Source organism: Lithobates pipiens, unplaced genomic scaffold (genome assembly GCF_037356315.1).
Source record: "Lithobates pipiens isolate NorthernLeopardFrog02 unplaced genomic scaffold, aLitPip1_a1.2 Scaffold_1, whole genome shotgun sequence".
Classification (NCBI taxonomy): domain Eukaryota; kingdom Metazoa; phylum Chordata; class Amphibia; order Anura; family Ranidae; genus Lithobates; species Lithobates pipiens.
In genome coordinates this window covers 242,183,265-242,199,853 of record NW_027507685.1, presented here as the reverse complement: position 1 = coordinate 242,199,853, position 16,589 = coordinate 242,183,265, and the positions used below count along the sequence as shown (strand labels likewise).

Here is a 16,589-nt window from a genome sequence, read left to right as displayed (position 1 = left end):
CTGGTAACTTGGTATAGGGTGCTACGGTACATAGGCCTGAGTGCGTTACAGTCTGCTGTTCTGTAAGGACCGCTATCGGTCCACAATACATAGGGTTGCCGTGCACTACTGCTGACCGCTGCCCTATACTGCAGCAGTCCTTCAGCGGTATAGGGACTGACGCACAGTCTGCTAAACACTAACACACAACCTGCTTGGTCCACAAAAGTTCTTATAAGGACTGGTAACTTGGTATAGGGTGCTACGGTACATAGGCCTGAGTGCAGTACAGTCTGCTGTTCTGTAAGGACCGCTATCGGTCCACAATACATAGGGTTGCCGTGCACTACTGCTGACCGCTGCCCTATACTGCAGCAGTCCTTCATTGGTATAGGGACTGACGTACAGTCTGCTAATCACTAACACACAACCTGCTTGGTCCACAAAAGTTCTTATAAGGACTGGTAACTTGGTATAGGGTGCTACGGTACATAGGCCTGAGTGCGTTACAGTCTGCTGTTCTGTAAGGACCGCTATCGGTCCACAATACATAGGGTTGCCGTGCACTACTGCTGACCGCTGCCCTATACTGCAGCAGTCCTTCATTGGTATAGGGACTGACGTACAGTCTGCTAATCACTAACACACAACCTGCTTGGTCCACAAAAGTTTTTATAAGGACTGGTAACTTGGTATAGGGTGCTACGGTACATAGGCCTGAGTGCAGTACAGTCTGCTGTTCTGTAAGGACCGCTATCGGTCCACAATACATAGGGTTGACGTGCACTACTGCTGACCGCTGCCCTATACTGCAGCAGTCCTTCATTGGTATAGGGACTGACGTACAGTCTGCTAATCACTAACACACAACCTGCTTGGTCCACAAAAGTTCTTATAAGGACTGGTAACTTGGTATAGGGTGCTACGGTACATAGGCCTGAGTGCAGTACAGTCTGCTGTTCTGTAAGGACCGCTATCGGTCCACAATACATAGGGTTGCCGTGCACTACTGCTGACCGCTGCCCTATACTGCAGCAGTCCTTCATTGGTATAGGGACTGACGTACAGTCTGCTAATCACTAACACACAACCTGCTTGGTCCACAAAAGTTTTTATAAGGACTGGTAACTTGGTATAGGGTGCTACGGTACATAGGCCTGAGTGCAGTACAGTCTGCTGTTCTGTAAGGACCGCTATCGGTCCACAATACATAGGGTTGACGTGCACTACTGCTGACCGCTGCCCTATACTGTAGCAGTCCTTCATTGGTATAGGGACTGACGTACAGTCTGCTAATCACTAACACACAACCTGCTTGGTCCACAAAAGTTCTTATAAGGACTGGTAACTTGGTATAGGGTGCTACGGTACATAGGCCTGAGTGCAGTACAGTCTGCTGTTCTGTAAGGACCGCTATCGGTCCACAATACATAGGGTTGCCGTGCACTACTGCTGACCGCTGCCCTATACTGCAGCAGTCCTTCATTGGTATAGGGACTGACGTACAGTCTGCTAATCACTAACACACAACCTGCTTGGTCCACAAAAGTTTTTATAAGGACTGGTAACTTGGTATAGGGTGCTACGGTACATAGGCCTGAGTGCAGTACAGTCTGCTGTTCTGTAAGGACCGCTATCGGTCCACAATACATAGGGTTGACGTGCACTACTGCTGACCGCTGCCCTATACTGCAGCAGTCCTTCAGCGGTATAGGGACTAAGAGTTTTGTCACAGGGTGATTTAAAAAATGACAGGCAGAGGAAGAGGCAGGCCCTTCCGCAGGGGTGGTAGGGGTAGGGCAGGAGCAACAGCCTTGAGCCAAAGTGGGAAGTTGCAGAAGGTGCGTTCAATTACTTTAAAGGACGCACCAGACTTGGTTGAGTGGCTCACTCAGCCTTATTCTTCTGCACCCTCCTCATCCTCTCGATCTGCACCCTCTTCTTCACTCTCTGCTATGTGCACCCCCAAAGACACTACCACCAACAACACCACCACCACCACATACCTTCCGCTTGAGTGCAAATGGGGGCCTTCATGCTCCAGTGTTTTAATAGGGACCCCCGTATAAAAAGCATGAGGGTCAAGGACCAGTACTGGGTGGCAACGTACTTAGATCCCCGGTACAAACACAAAATGGCGGAAATGTTACCGCCGTCGCAGAGGGCTGTCAGAATGCAGCACTTCCAGGCCTTGCTTCGAGAAATGCTGCATTCTGCTTTTGCGTGCGCTGGCAGAGGAGCAATTCCCACTCCCAGAGAAGGATTTGCGGGTACCAATCCAACAGCGCCTGCAAGAAGAGGCCGGTTTGAAGATGTGTTGGTGACTTCGGATATGAGGTCATTCTTTCAGCCGACCCATCGACAGGTGTCATCCGGATCCAGCATCAGGGAACGCCTAGACCGTCAGGTGTCCGACTACATTGGGTTAACGGCCGATGTGGACGCTCTGAGGAGTGATGAACCCCTAGACTACTGGGTGGGCAGGCTTGACCTCTGGCCAGAGCTTGCCCAATTTGCAATCGAACTGTTGGCTTGCCCCTCATCCAGTGTCCTGTCCGAAAGGACGTTCAGCGCAGCAGGGGGGATTGTGACCGATAAGCGTACTCGCCTAGCTCACGACAGTGTTAACTACCTCACATTTCTAAAAATGAATGAGGCATGGATCTCGGAGGAATTCAACACATGTGATCAGTAGACCATGTATATGTCTATAAACAATTTTTGGAATCAAGCACACAGACCTTCTTAATTCATTTGGCTCACTTCCCTGACCCAAAAAAGCACACCGTACTATATGCCCCTACCCTCCTCTTTGAAGAGGTTGAGCGGTGTCATATTTCTACTGGGGCTGCTTATTATGAGGGGTTCCCACCATCCCTGTGCTGTGCTGACTTCCTCCTGGGTGTTCTTATTATGAGGGGCTCCCACCATCCCTGTGCTGTGCTGACTTCCTCCTGGGGGTTCTTATTATGAGGGGCTCCCACCATCCCTGTGCTGTGCTGACTTCCTCCTGGGGGTTCTTATTATGAGGGGATCACACCATCCCTGTGCTGTGCTGACCTCCTCCTGGGGCTGCTTACGGTGCTGCTGTCAGCGCTGTATGTCACGGAGCTGCTGTCAGCGCTGTATGTCACGGAGCTGCTGTCAGCGCTGTATGTCACGGAGCTGCTGTCAGCGCTGTATGTCACGGAGCTGCTGTCAGCGCTGTATGTCACGGAGCTGCTGTCAGCGCTGTATGTCACGGAGCTGCTGTCAGCGCTGTATGTCACGGAGCTGCTGTCAGCGCTGTATGTCACGGAGCTGCTGTCAGCGCTGTATGTCACGGAGCTGCTGTCAGCGCTGTATGTCACGGTGCTGCTGTCAGCGCTGTATGTCACGGAGCTGCTGTCAGCGCTGTATGTCACGGAGCTGCTGTCAGTGCTGTATGTCACGGAGCTGCTGTCAGCGCTGTATGTCACGGAGCTGCTGTCAGCGCTGTATGTCACGGAGCTGCTGTCAGCGCTGTATGTCACGGTGCTGCTGTCAGCGCTGTATGTCACGGAGCTGCTGTCAGCGCTGTATGTCACGGAGCTGCTGTCAGTGCTGTATGTCACGGAGCTGCTGTCAGCGCTGTATGTCACGGAGCTGCTGTCAGCGCTGTATGTCACGGAGCTGCTGTCAGCGCTGTATGTCACGGTGCTGCTGTCAGCGCTGTATGTCACGGAGCTGCTGTCAGCGCTGTATGTCACGGAGCTGCTGTCAGCGCTGTATGTCACGGAGCTGCTGTCAGCGCTGTATGTCACGGAGCTGCTGTCAGCGCTGTATGTCACGGAGCTGCTGTCAGCGCTGTATGTCACGGTGCTGATGTCAGTGCTCTGTATTACGGTGCTGCTGTCAGTGCTCTGTATCTCCTGCACCCTCTTGTTTGCCTACCCTGGTCCCTGACCTTCCCTCTCCTCCATTGCCTTCATTAGCTCCATAGTCCTGAATTGTCAGAACAATTTCCCAAATAAAAAAAAAATGCTTGTAGTTATCGATCCCAAATTCACCTCATACATGTATTATGCTATTGTCCAGGTGGTGGGACTACGTGCTACCCCCTAATAATTACCCCGTGGCCGCAAATTCGACCTAAAGGTTTGCGAAATTCGCCTCCCATTGAAGTCAATGGAGCCCGCGGCGAACGGTCGTTTTCGCGAACGTTTGTGCCCGTTCGCGTTTCGCGTTCGCGAAACGTCCCGTCGGAAGTTCGTCCATCACTACTCCCTGGTGGTCTAGTGGCTAGGATTCGGCGCTCTCACCGCCGCGGCCCGGGTTCGATTCCCGGTCAGGGAATTCTTCTTTGCCCTGGTAGCAGCTGGACACTATCGTCTGGGCTTCTGCTTCGTTAAGGGCCAAAAAATGCTCCGCCATCCATCGGCCTGGTTTTCTCAGTTGCGCTGAGCCTTGTCAAGCTTTTCGCGCTTTTAGGCCCACATGGTCAACTCGGCCAGCTGTTAAGAGACTAGGATAACCCACTGCTAACCAGCTGTAGCTAGAAGTGCCTCCTTCACCCCATTTTGGAGACCTTGGTTCTGACGGAAGAAAGCCGTATTTGCCCACTCCAAAGTGCATCAACGCCATCTTGGGTATTTGCCATTGACTTCGTCTCGCTAGCCTGGGAAGAACGGGGCACACCTCTCCCTGGTGGTCTAGTGGCTAGGATTCGGCGCTCTCACCGCCACTGCCCGGGTTCGATTCCCGGTCAGGGAATTCTTCTTTGCCCTGGTAGCAGCTGGACACTATCGTCTGGGCTTCTGCTTCGTTAAGGGCCAAAAAATGCTCCGCCATCCATCGGCCTGGTTTTCTCAGTTCCGCTGAGCCTTGTCAAGCTTTTCGCGCTTTTACACCCACATGGCCAACTCGGCCAGCTGTTAAGAGACTAGGATAACCCACTGCTAACCAGCTGTAGCTAGAAGTGCCTCCTTCACCCCATTTTGGAGACCTTGGTTCTGACGGAAGAAAGCCGTATTTGCCCACTCCAAAGTGCATCAACGCCATCTTGGGTATTTGCCATTGACTTCGTCTTGCTAGCCTGGGAAGAACAGGGCACACCTCTCCCTGGTGGTCTAGTGGCTAGGATTCGGCGCTCTCACCGCCGCGGCCCGGGTTCGATTCCCGGTCAGGGAATTCTTCTTTGCCCTGGTAGCAGCTGGACACTATCGTCTGGGCTTCTGCTTCGTTAAGGGCCAAAAAATGCTCCGCCATCCATCGGCCTGGTTTTCTCAGTTGCGCTGAGCCTTGTCAAGCTTTTCGCGCTTTTAGGCCCACATGGCCAACTCGGCCAGCTGTTAAGAGACTAGGATAACCCACTGCTAACCAGCTGTAGCTAGAAGTGCCTCCTTCACCCCATTTTGGAGACCTTGGTTCTGACGGAAGAAAGCCGTATTTGCCCACTCCAAAGTGCATCAACGCCATCTTGGGTATTTGCCATTGACTTCGTCTCGCTAGCCTGGGAAGAACGGGGCACACCTCTCCCTGGTGGTCTAGTGGCTAGGATTCGGCGCTCTCACCGCCGCGGCCCGGGTTCGATTCCCGGTCAGGGAATTCTTCTTTGCCCTGGTAGCAGCTGGACACTATCGTCTGGGCTTCTGCTTCGTTAAGGGCCAAAAAATGCTCCGCCATCCATCGGCCTGGTTTTCTCAGTTGCGCTGAGCCTTGTCAAGCTTTTCGCGCTTTTAGGCCCACATGGTCAACTCGGCCAGCTGTTAAGAGACTAGGATAACCCACTGCTAACCAGCTGTAGCTAGAAGTGCCTCCTTCACCCCATTTTGGAGACCTTGGTTCTGACGGAAGAAAGCCGTATTTGCCCACTCCAAAGTGCATCAACGCCATCTTGGGTATTTGCCATTGACTTCGTCTCGCTAGCCTGGGAAGAACAGGGCACACCTCTCCCTGGTGGTCTAGTGGCTAGGATTCGGCGCTCTCACCGCCGCAGCCCGGGTTCGATTCCCGGTCAGGGAATTCTTCTTTGCCCTGGTAGCAGCTGGACACTATCGTCTGGGCTTCTGCTTCGTTAAGGGCCAAAAAATGCTCCGCCATCCATCGGCCTGGTTTTCTCAGTTCCGCTGAGCCTTGTCAAGCTTTTCGCGCTTTTAGGCCCACATGGCCAACTCGGCCAGCTGTTAAGAGACTAGGATAACCCACTGCTAACCAGCTGTAGCTAGAAGTGCCTCCTTCACCCCATTTTGGAGACCTTGGTTCTGACGGAAGAAAGCCGTATTTGCCCACTCCAAAGTGCATCAACGCCATCTTGGGTATTTGCCATTGACTTCGTCTCGCTAGCCTGGGAAAAACGGGGCACACCTCTCCCTGGTGGTCTAGTGGCTAGGATTCGGCGCTCTCACCGCCGCGGCCCGGGTTCGATTCCCGGTCAGGGAATTCTTCTTTGCCCTGGTAGCAGCTGGACACTATCGTCTGGGCTTCTGCTTCGTTAAGGGCCAAAAAATGCTCCGCCATCCATCGGCCTGGTTTTCTCAGTTGCGCTGAGCCTTGTCAAGCTTTTCGCGCTTTTAGGCCCACATGGTCAACTCGGCCAGCTGTTAAGAGACTAGGATAACCCACTGCTAACCAGCTGTAGCTAGAAGTGCCTCCTTCACCCCATTTTGGAGACCTTGGTTCTGACGGAAGAAAGCCGTATTTGCCCACTCCAAAGTGCATCAACGCCATCTTGGGTATTTGCCATTGACTTCGTCTCGCTAGCCTGGGAAGAACGGGGCACACCTCTCCCTGGTGGTCTAGTGGCTAGGATTCGGCGCTCTCACCGCCGCGGCCCGGGTTCGATTCCCGGTCAGGGAATTCTTCTTTGCCCTGGTAGCAGCTGGACACTATCGTCTGGGCTTCTGCTTCGTTAAGGGCCAAAAAATGCTCCGCCATCCATCGGCCTGGTTTTCTCAGTTCCGCTGAGCCTTGTCAAGCTTTTCGCGCTTTTACACCCACATGGCCAACTCGGCCAGCTGTTAAGAGACTAGGATAACCCACTGCTAACCAGCTGTAGCTAGAAGTGCCTCCTTCACCCCATTTTGGAGACCTTGGTTCTGACGGAAGAAAGCCGTATTTGCCCACTCCAAAGTGCATCAACGCCATCTTGGGTATTTGCCATTGACTTCGTCTTGCTAGCCTGGGAAGAACAGGGCACACCTCTCCCTGGTGGTCTAGTGGCTAGGATTCGGCGCTCTCACCGCCGCGGCCCGGGTTCGATTCCCGGTCAGGGAATTCTTCTTTGCCCTGGTAGCAGCTGGACACTATCGTCTGGGCTTCTGCTTCGTTAAGGGCCAAAAAATGCTCCGCCATCCATCGGCCTGGTTTTCTCAGTTGCGCTGAGCCTTGTCAAGCTTTTCGCGCTTTTAGGCCCACATGGCCAACTCGGCCAGCTGTTAAGAGACTAGGATAACCCACTGCTAACCAGCTGTAGCTAGAAGTGCCTCCTTCACCCCATTTTGGAGACCTTGGTTCTGACGGAAGAAAGCCGTATTTGCCCACTCCAAAGTGCATCAACGCCATCTTGGGTATTTGCCATTGACTTCGTCTCGCTAGCCTGGGAAGAACGGGGCACACCTCTCCCTGGTGGTCTAGTGGCTAGGATTCGGCGCTCTCACCGCCGCGGCCCGGGTTCGATTCCCGGTCAGGGAATTCTTCTTTGCCCTGGTAGCAGCTGGACACTATCGTCTGGGCTTCTGCTTCGTTAAGGGCCAAAAAATGCTCCGCCATCCATCGGCCTGGTTTTCTCAGTTGCGCTGAGCCTTGTCAAGCTTTTCGCGCTTTTAGGCCCACATGGTCAACTCGGCCAGCTGTTAAGAGACTAGGATAACCCACTGCTAACCAGCTGTAGCTAGAAGTGCCTCCTTCACCCCATTTTGGAGACCTTGGTTCTGACGGAAGAAAGCCGTATTTGCCCACTCCAAAGTGCATCAACGCCATCTTGGGTATTTGCCATTGACTTCGTCTCGCTAGCCTGGGAAGAACGGGGCACACCTCTCCCTGGTGGTCTAGTGGCTAGGATTCGGCGCTCTCACCGCCCCGGCCCGGGGTCGATTCCCGGTCAGGGAATTCTTCTTTGCCCTGGTAGCAGCTGGACACTATCGTCTGGGCTTCTGCTTCGTTAAGGGCCAAAAAATGCTCCGCCATCCATCGGCCTGGTTTTCTCAGTTGCGCTGAGCCTTGTCAAGCTTTTCGCGCTTTTAGGCCCACATGGTCAACTCGGCCAGCTGTTAAGAGACTAGGATAACCCACTGCTAACCAGCTGTAGCTAGAAGTGCCTCCTTCACCCCATTTTGGAGACCTTGGTTCTGACGGAAGAAAGCCGTATTTGCCCACTCCAAAGTGCATCAACGCCATCTTGGGTATTTGCCATTGACTTCGTCTCGCTAGCCTGGGAAGAACAGGGCACACCTCTCCCTGGTGGTCTAGTGGCTAGGATTCGGCGCTCTCACCGCCGCAGCCCGGGTTCGATTCCCGGTCAGGGAATTCTTCTTTGCCCTGGTAGCAGCTGGACACTATCGTCTGGGCTTCTGCTTCGTTAAGGGCCAAAAAATGCTCCGCCATCCATCGGCCTGGTTTTCTCAGTTCCGCTGAGCCTTGTCAAGCTTTTCGCGCTTTTAGGCCCACATGGCCAACTCGGCCAGCTGTTAAGAGACTAGGATAACCCACTGCTAACCAGCTGTAGCTAGAAGTGCCTCCTTCACCCCATTTTGGAGACCTTGGTTCTGACGGAAGAAAGCCGTATTTGCCCACTCCAAAGTGCATCAACGCCATCTTGGGTATTTGCCATTGACTTCGTCTCGCTAGCCTGGGAAAAACGGGGCACACCTCTCCCTGGTGGTCTAGTGGCTAGGATTCGGCGCTCTCACCGCCGCGGCCCGGGTTCGATTCCCGGTCAGGGAATTCTTCTTTGCCCTGGTAGCAGCTGGACACTATCGTCTGGGCTTCTGCTTCGTTAAGGGCCAAAAAATGCTCCGCCATCCATCGGCCTGGTTTTCTCAGTTGCGCTGAGCCTTGTCAAGCTTTTCGCGCTTTTAGGCCCACATGGTCAACTCGGCCAGCTGTTAAGAGACTAGGATAACCCACTGCTAACCAGCTGTAGCTAGAAGTGCCTCCTTCACCCCATTTTGGAGACCTTGGTTCTGACGGAAGAAAGCCGTATTTGCCCACTCCAAAGTGCATCAACGCCATCTTGGGTATTTGCCATTGACTTCGTCTCGCTAGCCTGGGAAGAACGGGGCACACCTCTCCCTGGTGGTCTAGTGGCTAGGATTCGGCGCTCTCACCGCCGCGGCCCGGGTTCGATTCCCGGTCAGGGAATTCTTCTTTGCCCTGGTAGCAGCTGGACACTATCGTCTGGGCTTCTGCTTCGTTAAGGGCCAAAAAATGCTCCGCCATCCATCGGCCTGGTTTTCTCAGTTCCGCTGAGCCTTGTCAAGCTTTTCGCGCTTTTACACCCACATGGCCAACTCGGCCAGCTGTTAAGAGACTAGGATAACCCACTGCTAACCAGCTGTAGCTAGAAGTGCCTCCTTCACCCCATTTTGGAGACCTTGGTTCTGACGGAAGAAAGCCGTATTTGCCCACTCCAAAGTGCATCAACGCCATCTTGGGTATTTGCCATTGACTTCGTCTCGCTAGCCTGGGAAGAACGGGGCACACCTCTCCCTGGTGGTCTAGTGGCTAGGATTCGGCGCTCTCACCGCCCCGGCCCGGGTTCGATTCCCGGTCAGGGAATTCTTCTTTGCCCTGGTAGCAGCTGGACACTATCGTCTGGGCTTCTGCTTCGTTAAGGGCCAAAAAATGCTCCGCCATCCATCGGCCTGGTTTTCTCAGTTCCGCTGAGCCTTGTCAAGCTTTTCGCGCTTTTACACCCACATGGCCAACTCGGCCAGCTGTTAAGAGACTAGGATAACCCACTGCTAACCAGCTGTAGCTAGAAGTGCCTCCTTCACCCCATTTTGGAGACCTTGGTTCTGACGGAAGAAAGCCGTATTTGCCCACTCCAAAGTGCATCAACGCCATCTTGGGTATTTGCCATTGACTTCGTCTTGCTAGCCTGGGAAGAACAGGGCACACCTCTCCCTGGTGGTCTAGTGGCTAGGATTCGGCGCTCTCACCGCCGCGGCCCGGGTTCGATTCCCGGTCAGGGAATTCTTCTTTGCCCTGGTAGCAGCTGGACACTATCGTCTGGGCTTCTGCTTCGTTAAGGGCCAAAAAATGCTCCGCCATCCATCGGCCTGGTTTTCTCAGTTGCGCTGAGCCTTGTCAAGCTTTTCGCGCTTTTAGGCCCACATGGCCAACTCGGCCAGCTGTTAAGAGACTAGGATAACCCACTGCTAACCAGCTGTAGCTAGAAGTGCCTCCTTCACCCCATTTTGGAGACCTTGGTTCTGACGGAAGAAAGCCGTATTTGCCCACTCCAAAGTGCATCAACGCCATCTTGGGTATTTGCCATTGACTTCGTCTCGCTAGCCTGGGAAGAACGGGGCACACCTCTCCCTGGTGGTCTAGTGGCTAGGATTCGGCGCTCTCACCGCCGCGGCCCGGGTTCGATTCCCGGTCAGGGAATTCTTCTTTGCCCTGGTAGCAGCTGGACACTATCGTCTGGGCTTCTGCTTCGTTAAGGGCCAAAAAATGCTCCGCCATCCATCGGCCTGGTTTTCTCAGTTGCGCTGAGCCTTGTCAAGCTTTTCGCGCTTTTAGGCCCACATGGTCAACTCGGCCAGCTGTTAAGAGACTAGGATAACCCACTGCTAACCAGCTGTAGCTAGAAGTGCCTCCTTCACCCCATTTTGGAGACCTTGGTTCTGACGGAAGAAAGCCGTATTTGCCCACTCCAAAGTGCATCAACGCCATCTTGGGTATTTGCCATTGACTTCGTCTCGCTAGCCTGGGAAGAACGGGGCACACCTCTCCCTGGTGGTCTAGTGGCTAGGATTCGGCGCTCTCACCGCCCCGGCCCGGGGTCGATTCCCGGTCAGGGAATTCTTCTTTGCCCTGGTAGCAGCTGGACACTATCGTCTGGGCTTCTGCTTCGTTAAGGGCCAAAAAATGCTCCGCCATCCATCGGCCTGGTTTTCTCAGTTGCGCTGAGCCTTGTCAAGCTTTTCGCGCTTTTAGGCCCACATGGTCAACTCGGGCAGCTGTTAAGAGACTAGGATAACCCACTGCTAACCAGCTGTAGCTAGAAGTGCCTCCTTCACCCCATTTTGGAGACCTTGGTTCTGACGGAAGAAAGCCGTATTTGCCCACTCCAAAGTGCATCAACGCCATCTTGGGTATTTGCCATTGACTTCGTCTCGCTAGCCTGGGAAGAACAGGGCACACCTCTCCCTGGTGGTCTAGTGGCTAGGATTCGGCGCACTCACCGCCGCAGCCCGGGTTCGATTCCCGGTCAGGGAATTCTTCTTTGCCCTGGTAGCAGCTGGACACTATCGTCTGGGCTTCTGCTTCGTTAAGGGCCAAAAAATGCTCCGCCATCCATCGGCCTGGTTTTCTCAGTTCCGCTGAGCCTTGTCAAGCTTTTCGCGCTTTTAGGCCCACATGGCCAACTCGGCCAGCTGTTAAGAGACTAGGATAACCCACTGCTAACCAGCTGTAGCTAGAAGTGCCTCCTTCACCCCATTTTGGAGACCTTGGTTCTGACGGAAGAAAGCCGTATTTGCCCACTCCAAAGTGCATCAACGCCATCTTGGGTATTTGCCATTGACTTCGTCTCGCTAGCCTGGGAAAAACGGGGCACACCTCTCCCTGGTGGTCTAGTGGCTAGGATTCGGCGCTCTCACCGCCGCGGCCCGGGTTCGATTCCCGGTCAGGGAATTCTTCTTTGCCCTGGTAGCAGCTGGACACTATCGTCTGGGCTTCTGCTTCGTTAAGGGCCAAAAAATGCTCCGCCATCCATCGGCCTGGTTTTCTCAGTTGCGCTGAGCCTTGTCAAGCTTTTCGCGCTTTTAGGCCCACATGGTCAACTCGGCCAGCTGTTAAGAGACTAGGATAACCCACTGCTAACCAGCTGTAGCTAGAAGTGCCTCCTTCACCCCATTTTGGAGACCTTGGTTCTGACGGAAGAAAGCCGTATTTGCCCACTCCAAAGTGCATCAACGCCATCTTGGGTATTTGCCATTGACTTCGTCTCGCTAGCCTGGGAAGAACGGGGCACACCTCTCCCTGGTGGTCTAGTGGCTAGGATTCGGCGCTCTCACCGCCGCGGCCCGGGTTCGATTCCCGGTCAGGGAATTCTTCTTTGCCCTGGTAGCAGCTGGACACTATCGTCTGGGCTTCTGCTTCGTTAAGGGCCAAAAAATGCTCCGCCATCCATCGGCCTGGTTTTCTCAGTTCCGCTGAGCCTTGTCAAGCTTTTCGCGCTTTTACACCCACATGGCCAACTCGGCCAGCTGTTAAGAGACTAGGATAACCCACTGCTAACCAGCTGTAGCTAGAAGTGCCTCCTTCACCCCATTTTGGAGACCTTGGTTCTGACGGAAGAAAGCCGTATTTGCCCACTCCAAAGTGCATCAACGCCATCTTGGGTATTTGCCATTGACTTCGTCTCGCTAGCCTGGGAAGAACGGGGCACACCTCTCCCTGGTGGTCTAGTGGCTAGGATTCGGCGCTCTCACCGCCCCGGCCCGGGTTCGATTCCCGGTCAGGGAATTCTTCTTTGCCCTGGTAGCAGCTGGACACTATCGTCTGGGCTTCTGCTTCGTTAAGGGCCAAAAAATGCTCCGCCATCCATCGGCCTGGTTTTCTCAGTTGCGCTGAGCCTTGTCAAGCTTTTCGCGCTTTTAGGCCCACATGGCCAACTCGGCCAGCTGTTAAGAGACTAGGATAACCCACTGCTAACCAGCTGTAGCTAGAAGTGCCTCCTTCACCCCATTTTGGAGACCTTGGTTCTGACGGAAGAAAGCCGTATTTGCCCACTCCAAAGTGCATCAACGCCATCTTGGGTATTTGCCATTGACTTCGTCTCGCTAGCCTGGGAAAAACGGGGCACACCTCTCCCTGGTGGTCTAGTGGCTAGGATTCGGCGCTCTCACCGCCGCGGCCCGGGTTCGATTCCCGGTCAGGGAATTCTTCTTTGCCCTGGTAGCAGCTGGACACTATCGTCTGGGCTTCTGCTTCGTTAAGGGCCAAAAAATGCTCCGCCATCCATCGGCCTGGTTTTCTCAGTTGCGCTGAGCCTTGTCAAGCTTTTCGCGCTTTTAGGCCCACATGGTCAACTCGGCCAGCTGTTAAGAGACTAGGATAACCCACTGCTAACCAGCTGTAGCTAGAAGTGCCTCCTTCACCCCATTTTGGAGACCTTGGTTCTGACGGAAGAAAGCCGTATTTGCCCACTCCAAAGTGCATCAACGCCATCTTGGGTATTTGCCATTGACTTCGTCTCGCTAGCCTGGGAAGAACGGGGCACACCTCTCCCTGGTGGTCTAGTGGCTAGGATTCGGCGCTCTCACCGCCCCGGCCCGGGTTCGATTCCCGGTCAGGGAATTCTTCTTTGCCCTGGTAGCAGCTGGACACTATCGTCTGGGCTTCTGCTTCGTTAAGGGCCAAAAAATGCTCCGCCATCCATCGGCCTGGTTTTCTCAGTTGCGCTGAGCCTTGTCAAGCTTTTCGCGCTTTTAGGCCCACATGGTCAACTCGGCCAGCTGTTAAGAGACTAGGATAACCCACTGCTAACCAGCTGTAGCTAGAAGTGCCTCCTTCACCCCATTTTGGAGACCTTGGTTCTGACGGAAGAAAGCCGTATTTGCCCACTCCAAAGTGCATCAACGCCATCTTGGGTATTTGCCATTGACTTTGTCTCGCTAGCCTGGGAAGAACGGGGCACACCTCTCCCTGGTGGTCTAGTGGCTAGGATTCGGCGCTCTCACCGCCGCGGCCCGGGTTCGATTCCCGGTCAGGGAATTCTTCTTTGCCCTGGTAGCAGCTGGACACTATCGTCTGGGCTTCTGCTTCGTTAAGGGCCAAAAAATGCTCCGCCGTCCATCGGCCTGGTTTTCTCAGTTCCGCTGAGCCTTGTCAAGCTTTTCGCGCTTTTAGGCCCACATGGCCAACTCGGCCAGCTGTTAAGAGACTAGGATAACCCACTGCTAACCAGCTGTAGCTAGAAGTGCCTCCTTCACCCCATTTTGGAGACCTTGGTTCTGACGGAAGAAAGCCGTATTTGCCCACTCCAAAGTGCATCAACGCCATCTTGGGTATTTGCCATTGACTTCGTCTCGCTAGCCTGGGAAAAACGGGGCACACCTCTCCCTGGTGGTCTAGTGGCTAGGATTCGGCGCTCTCACCGCCGCGGCCCGGGTTCGATTCCCGGTCAGGGAATTCTTCTTTGCCCTGGTAGCAGCTGGACACTATCGTCTGGGCTTCTGCTTCGTTAAGGGCCAAAAAATGCTCCGCCATCCATCGGCCTGGTTTTCTCAGTTGCGCTGAGCCTTGTCAAGCTTTTCGCGCTTTTAGGCCCACATGGTCAACTCGGCCAGCTGTTAAGAGACTAGGATAACCCACTGCTAACCAGCTGTAGCTAGAAGTGCCTCCTTCACCCCATTTTGGAGACCTTGGTTCTGACGGAAGAAAGCCGTATTTGCCCACTCCAAAGTGCATCAACGCCATCTTGGGTATTTGCCATTGACTTCGTCTCGCTAGCCTGGGAAGAACGGGGCACACCTCTCCCTGGTGGTCTAGTGGCTAGGATTCGGCGCTCTCACCGCCGCGGCCCGGGTTCGATTCCCGGTCAGGGAATTCTTCTTTGCCCTGGTAGCAGCTGGACACTATCGTCTGGGCTTCTGCTTCGTTAAGGGCCAAAAAATGCTCCGCCATCCATCGGCCTGGTTTTCTCAGTTGCGCTGAGCCTTGTCAAGCTTTTCGCGCTTTTAGGCCCACATGGTCAACTCGGCCAGCTGTTAAGAGACTAGGATAACCCACTGCTAACCAGCTGTAGCTAGAAGTGCCTCCTTCACCCCATTTTGGAGACCTTGGTTCTGACGGAAGAAAGCCGTATTTGCCCACTCCAAAGTGCATCAACGCCATCTTGGGTATTTGCCATTGACTTCGTCTCGCTAGCCTGGGAAGAACAGGGCACACCTCTCCCTGGTGGTCTAGTGGCTAGGATTCGGCGCTCTCACCGCCGCGGCCCGGGTTCGATTCCCGGTCAGGGAATTCTTCTTTGCCCTGGTAGCAGCTGGACACTATCGTCTGGGCTTCTGCTTCGTTAAGGGCCAAAAAATGCTCCGCCATCCATCGGCCTGGTTTTCTCAGTTCCGCTGAGCCTTGTCAAGCTTTTCGCGCTTTTAGGCCCACATGGCCAACTCGGCCAGCTGTTAAGAGACTAGGATAACCCACTGCTAACCAGCTGTAGCTAGAAGTGCCTCCTTCACCCCATTTTGGAGACCTTGGTTCTGACGGAAGAAAGCCGTATTTGCCCACTCCAAAGTGCATCAACGCCATCTTGGGTATTTGCCATTGACTTCGTCTCGCTAGCCTGGGAAAAACGGGGCACACCTCTCCCTGGTGGTCTAGTGGCTAGGATTCGGCGCTCTCACCGCCGCGGCCCGGGTTCGATTCCCGGTCAGGGAATTCTTCTTTGCCCTGGTAGCAGCTGGACACTATCGTCTGGGCTTCTGCTTCGTTAAGGGCCAAAAAATGCTCCGCCATCCATCGGCCTGGTTTTCTCAGTTGCGCTGAGCCTTGTCAAGCTTTTCGCGCTTTTAGGCCCACATGGTCAACTCGGCCAGCTGTTAAGAGACTAGGATAACCCACTGCTAACCAGCTGTAGCTAGAAGTGCCTCCTTCACCCCATTTTGGAGACCTTGGTTCTGACGGAAGAAAGCCGTATTTGCCCACTCCAAAGTGCATCAACGCCATCTTGGGTATTTGCCATTGACTTCATCTCGCTAGCCTGGGAAGAACGGGGCACACCTCTCCCTGGTGGTCTAGTGGCTAGGATTCGGCGCTCTCACCGCCGCGGCCCGGGTTCGATTCCCGGTCAGGGAATTCTTCTTTGCCCTGGTGGCAGCTGGACACTATCGTCTGGGCTTCTGCTTCGTTAAGGGCCAAAAAATGCTCCGCCATCCATCGGCCTGGTTTTCTCAGTTCCGCTGAGCCTTGTCAAGCTTTTCGCGCTTTTACACCCACATGGCCAACTCGGCCAGCTGTTAAGAGACTAGGATAACCCACTGCTAACCAGCTGTAGCTAGAAGTGCCTCCTTCACCCCATTTTGGAGACCTTGGTTCTGACGGAAGAAAGCCGTATTTGCCCACTCCAAAGTGCATCAACGCCATCTTGGGTATTTGCCATTGACTTCGTCTTGCTAGCCTGGGAAGAACAGGGCACACTTCTCCCTGGTGGTCTAGTGGCTAGGATTCGGCGCTCTCAGCGCCGCGGCCCGGGTTCGATTCCCGGTCAGGGAATTCTTCTTTGCCCTGGTAGCAGCTGGACACTATCGTCTGGGCTTCTGCTTCGTTAAGGGCCAAAAAATGCTCCGCCATCCATCGGCCTGGTTTTCTCAGTTGCGCTGAGCCTTGTCAAGCTTTTCGCGCTTTTAGGCCCACATGGCCAACTCGGCCAGCTGTTAAGAGACTAGGATAACCCACTGCTAACCAGCTGTAGCTAG

The 16,589-nt window shown here is 54.1% G+C and overlaps 20 non-coding genes across 20 annotated transcripts; all 20 read left to right on the top strand.

Annotated features, from left to right (window-relative positions):
* The first annotated feature begins 4,221 nt into the window (after nucleotides 1-4,221).
* Nucleotides 4,222-4,293, top strand: TRNAE-CUC (transfer RNA glutamic acid (anticodon CUC)). Its single transcript has one exon. It is a non-coding gene; the product is annotated as a tRNA-Glu (tRNA).
* A 762-nt stretch (nucleotides 4,294-5,055) lies between these two features.
* TRNAE-CUC (transfer RNA glutamic acid (anticodon CUC)) lies at nucleotides 5,056-5,127 on the top strand. The gene has a single exon. It is a non-coding gene; the product is annotated as a tRNA-Glu (tRNA).
* A 345-nt stretch (nucleotides 5,128-5,472) lies between these two features.
* TRNAE-CUC (transfer RNA glutamic acid (anticodon CUC)) lies at nucleotides 5,473-5,544 on the top strand. Its single transcript has one exon. It is a non-coding gene; the product is annotated as a tRNA-Glu (tRNA).
* A 762-nt stretch (nucleotides 5,545-6,306) lies between these two features.
* Nucleotides 6,307-6,378, top strand: TRNAE-CUC (transfer RNA glutamic acid (anticodon CUC)). Its single transcript has one exon. It is a non-coding gene; the product is annotated as a tRNA-Glu (tRNA).
* A 345-nt stretch (nucleotides 6,379-6,723) lies between these two features.
* TRNAE-CUC (transfer RNA glutamic acid (anticodon CUC)) lies at nucleotides 6,724-6,795 on the top strand. Its single transcript has one exon. It is a non-coding gene; the product is annotated as a tRNA-Glu (tRNA).
* Nucleotides 6,796-7,140: 345 nt separating this feature from the next.
* Nucleotides 7,141-7,212, top strand: TRNAE-CUC (transfer RNA glutamic acid (anticodon CUC)). The gene has a single exon. It is a non-coding gene; the product is annotated as a tRNA-Glu (tRNA).
* A 345-nt stretch (nucleotides 7,213-7,557) lies between these two features.
* TRNAE-CUC (transfer RNA glutamic acid (anticodon CUC)) lies at nucleotides 7,558-7,629 on the top strand. The gene has a single exon. It is a non-coding gene; the product is annotated as a tRNA-Glu (tRNA).
* A 1,179-nt stretch (nucleotides 7,630-8,808) lies between these two features.
* TRNAE-CUC (transfer RNA glutamic acid (anticodon CUC)) lies at nucleotides 8,809-8,880 on the top strand. The gene has a single exon. It is a non-coding gene; the product is annotated as a tRNA-Glu (tRNA).
* Nucleotides 8,881-9,225: 345 nt separating this feature from the next.
* Nucleotides 9,226-9,297, top strand: TRNAE-CUC (transfer RNA glutamic acid (anticodon CUC)). The gene has a single exon. It is a non-coding gene; the product is annotated as a tRNA-Glu (tRNA).
* A 762-nt stretch (nucleotides 9,298-10,059) lies between these two features.
* Nucleotides 10,060-10,131, top strand: TRNAE-CUC (transfer RNA glutamic acid (anticodon CUC)). Its single transcript has one exon. It is a non-coding gene; the product is annotated as a tRNA-Glu (tRNA).
* A 345-nt stretch (nucleotides 10,132-10,476) lies between these two features.
* Nucleotides 10,477-10,548, top strand: TRNAE-CUC (transfer RNA glutamic acid (anticodon CUC)). Its single transcript has one exon. It is a non-coding gene; the product is annotated as a tRNA-Glu (tRNA).
* Nucleotides 10,549-11,727: 1,179 nt separating this feature from the next.
* Nucleotides 11,728-11,799, top strand: TRNAE-CUC (transfer RNA glutamic acid (anticodon CUC)). Its single transcript has one exon. It is a non-coding gene; the product is annotated as a tRNA-Glu (tRNA).
* Nucleotides 11,800-12,144: 345 nt separating this feature from the next.
* TRNAE-CUC (transfer RNA glutamic acid (anticodon CUC)) lies at nucleotides 12,145-12,216 on the top strand. The gene has a single exon. It is a non-coding gene; the product is annotated as a tRNA-Glu (tRNA).
* A 762-nt stretch (nucleotides 12,217-12,978) lies between these two features.
* On the top strand, nucleotides 12,979-13,050 carry TRNAE-CUC (transfer RNA glutamic acid (anticodon CUC)). The gene has a single exon. It is a non-coding gene; the product is annotated as a tRNA-Glu (tRNA).
* A 762-nt stretch (nucleotides 13,051-13,812) lies between these two features.
* On the top strand, nucleotides 13,813-13,884 carry TRNAE-CUC (transfer RNA glutamic acid (anticodon CUC)). Its single transcript has one exon. It is a non-coding gene; the product is annotated as a tRNA-Glu (tRNA).
* Nucleotides 13,885-14,229: 345 nt separating this feature from the next.
* TRNAE-CUC (transfer RNA glutamic acid (anticodon CUC)) lies at nucleotides 14,230-14,301 on the top strand. Its single transcript has one exon. It is a non-coding gene; the product is annotated as a tRNA-Glu (tRNA).
* Nucleotides 14,302-14,646: 345 nt separating this feature from the next.
* Nucleotides 14,647-14,718, top strand: TRNAE-CUC (transfer RNA glutamic acid (anticodon CUC)). Its single transcript has one exon. It is a non-coding gene; the product is annotated as a tRNA-Glu (tRNA).
* Nucleotides 14,719-15,063: 345 nt separating this feature from the next.
* Nucleotides 15,064-15,135, top strand: TRNAE-CUC (transfer RNA glutamic acid (anticodon CUC)). Its single transcript has one exon. It is a non-coding gene; the product is annotated as a tRNA-Glu (tRNA).
* A 345-nt stretch (nucleotides 15,136-15,480) lies between these two features.
* TRNAE-CUC (transfer RNA glutamic acid (anticodon CUC)) lies at nucleotides 15,481-15,552 on the top strand. The gene has a single exon. It is a non-coding gene; the product is annotated as a tRNA-Glu (tRNA).
* Nucleotides 15,553-15,897: 345 nt separating this feature from the next.
* Nucleotides 15,898-15,969, top strand: TRNAE-CUC (transfer RNA glutamic acid (anticodon CUC)). Its single transcript has one exon. It is a non-coding gene; the product is annotated as a tRNA-Glu (tRNA).
* Nucleotides 15,970-16,589: the final 620 nt, after the last annotated feature.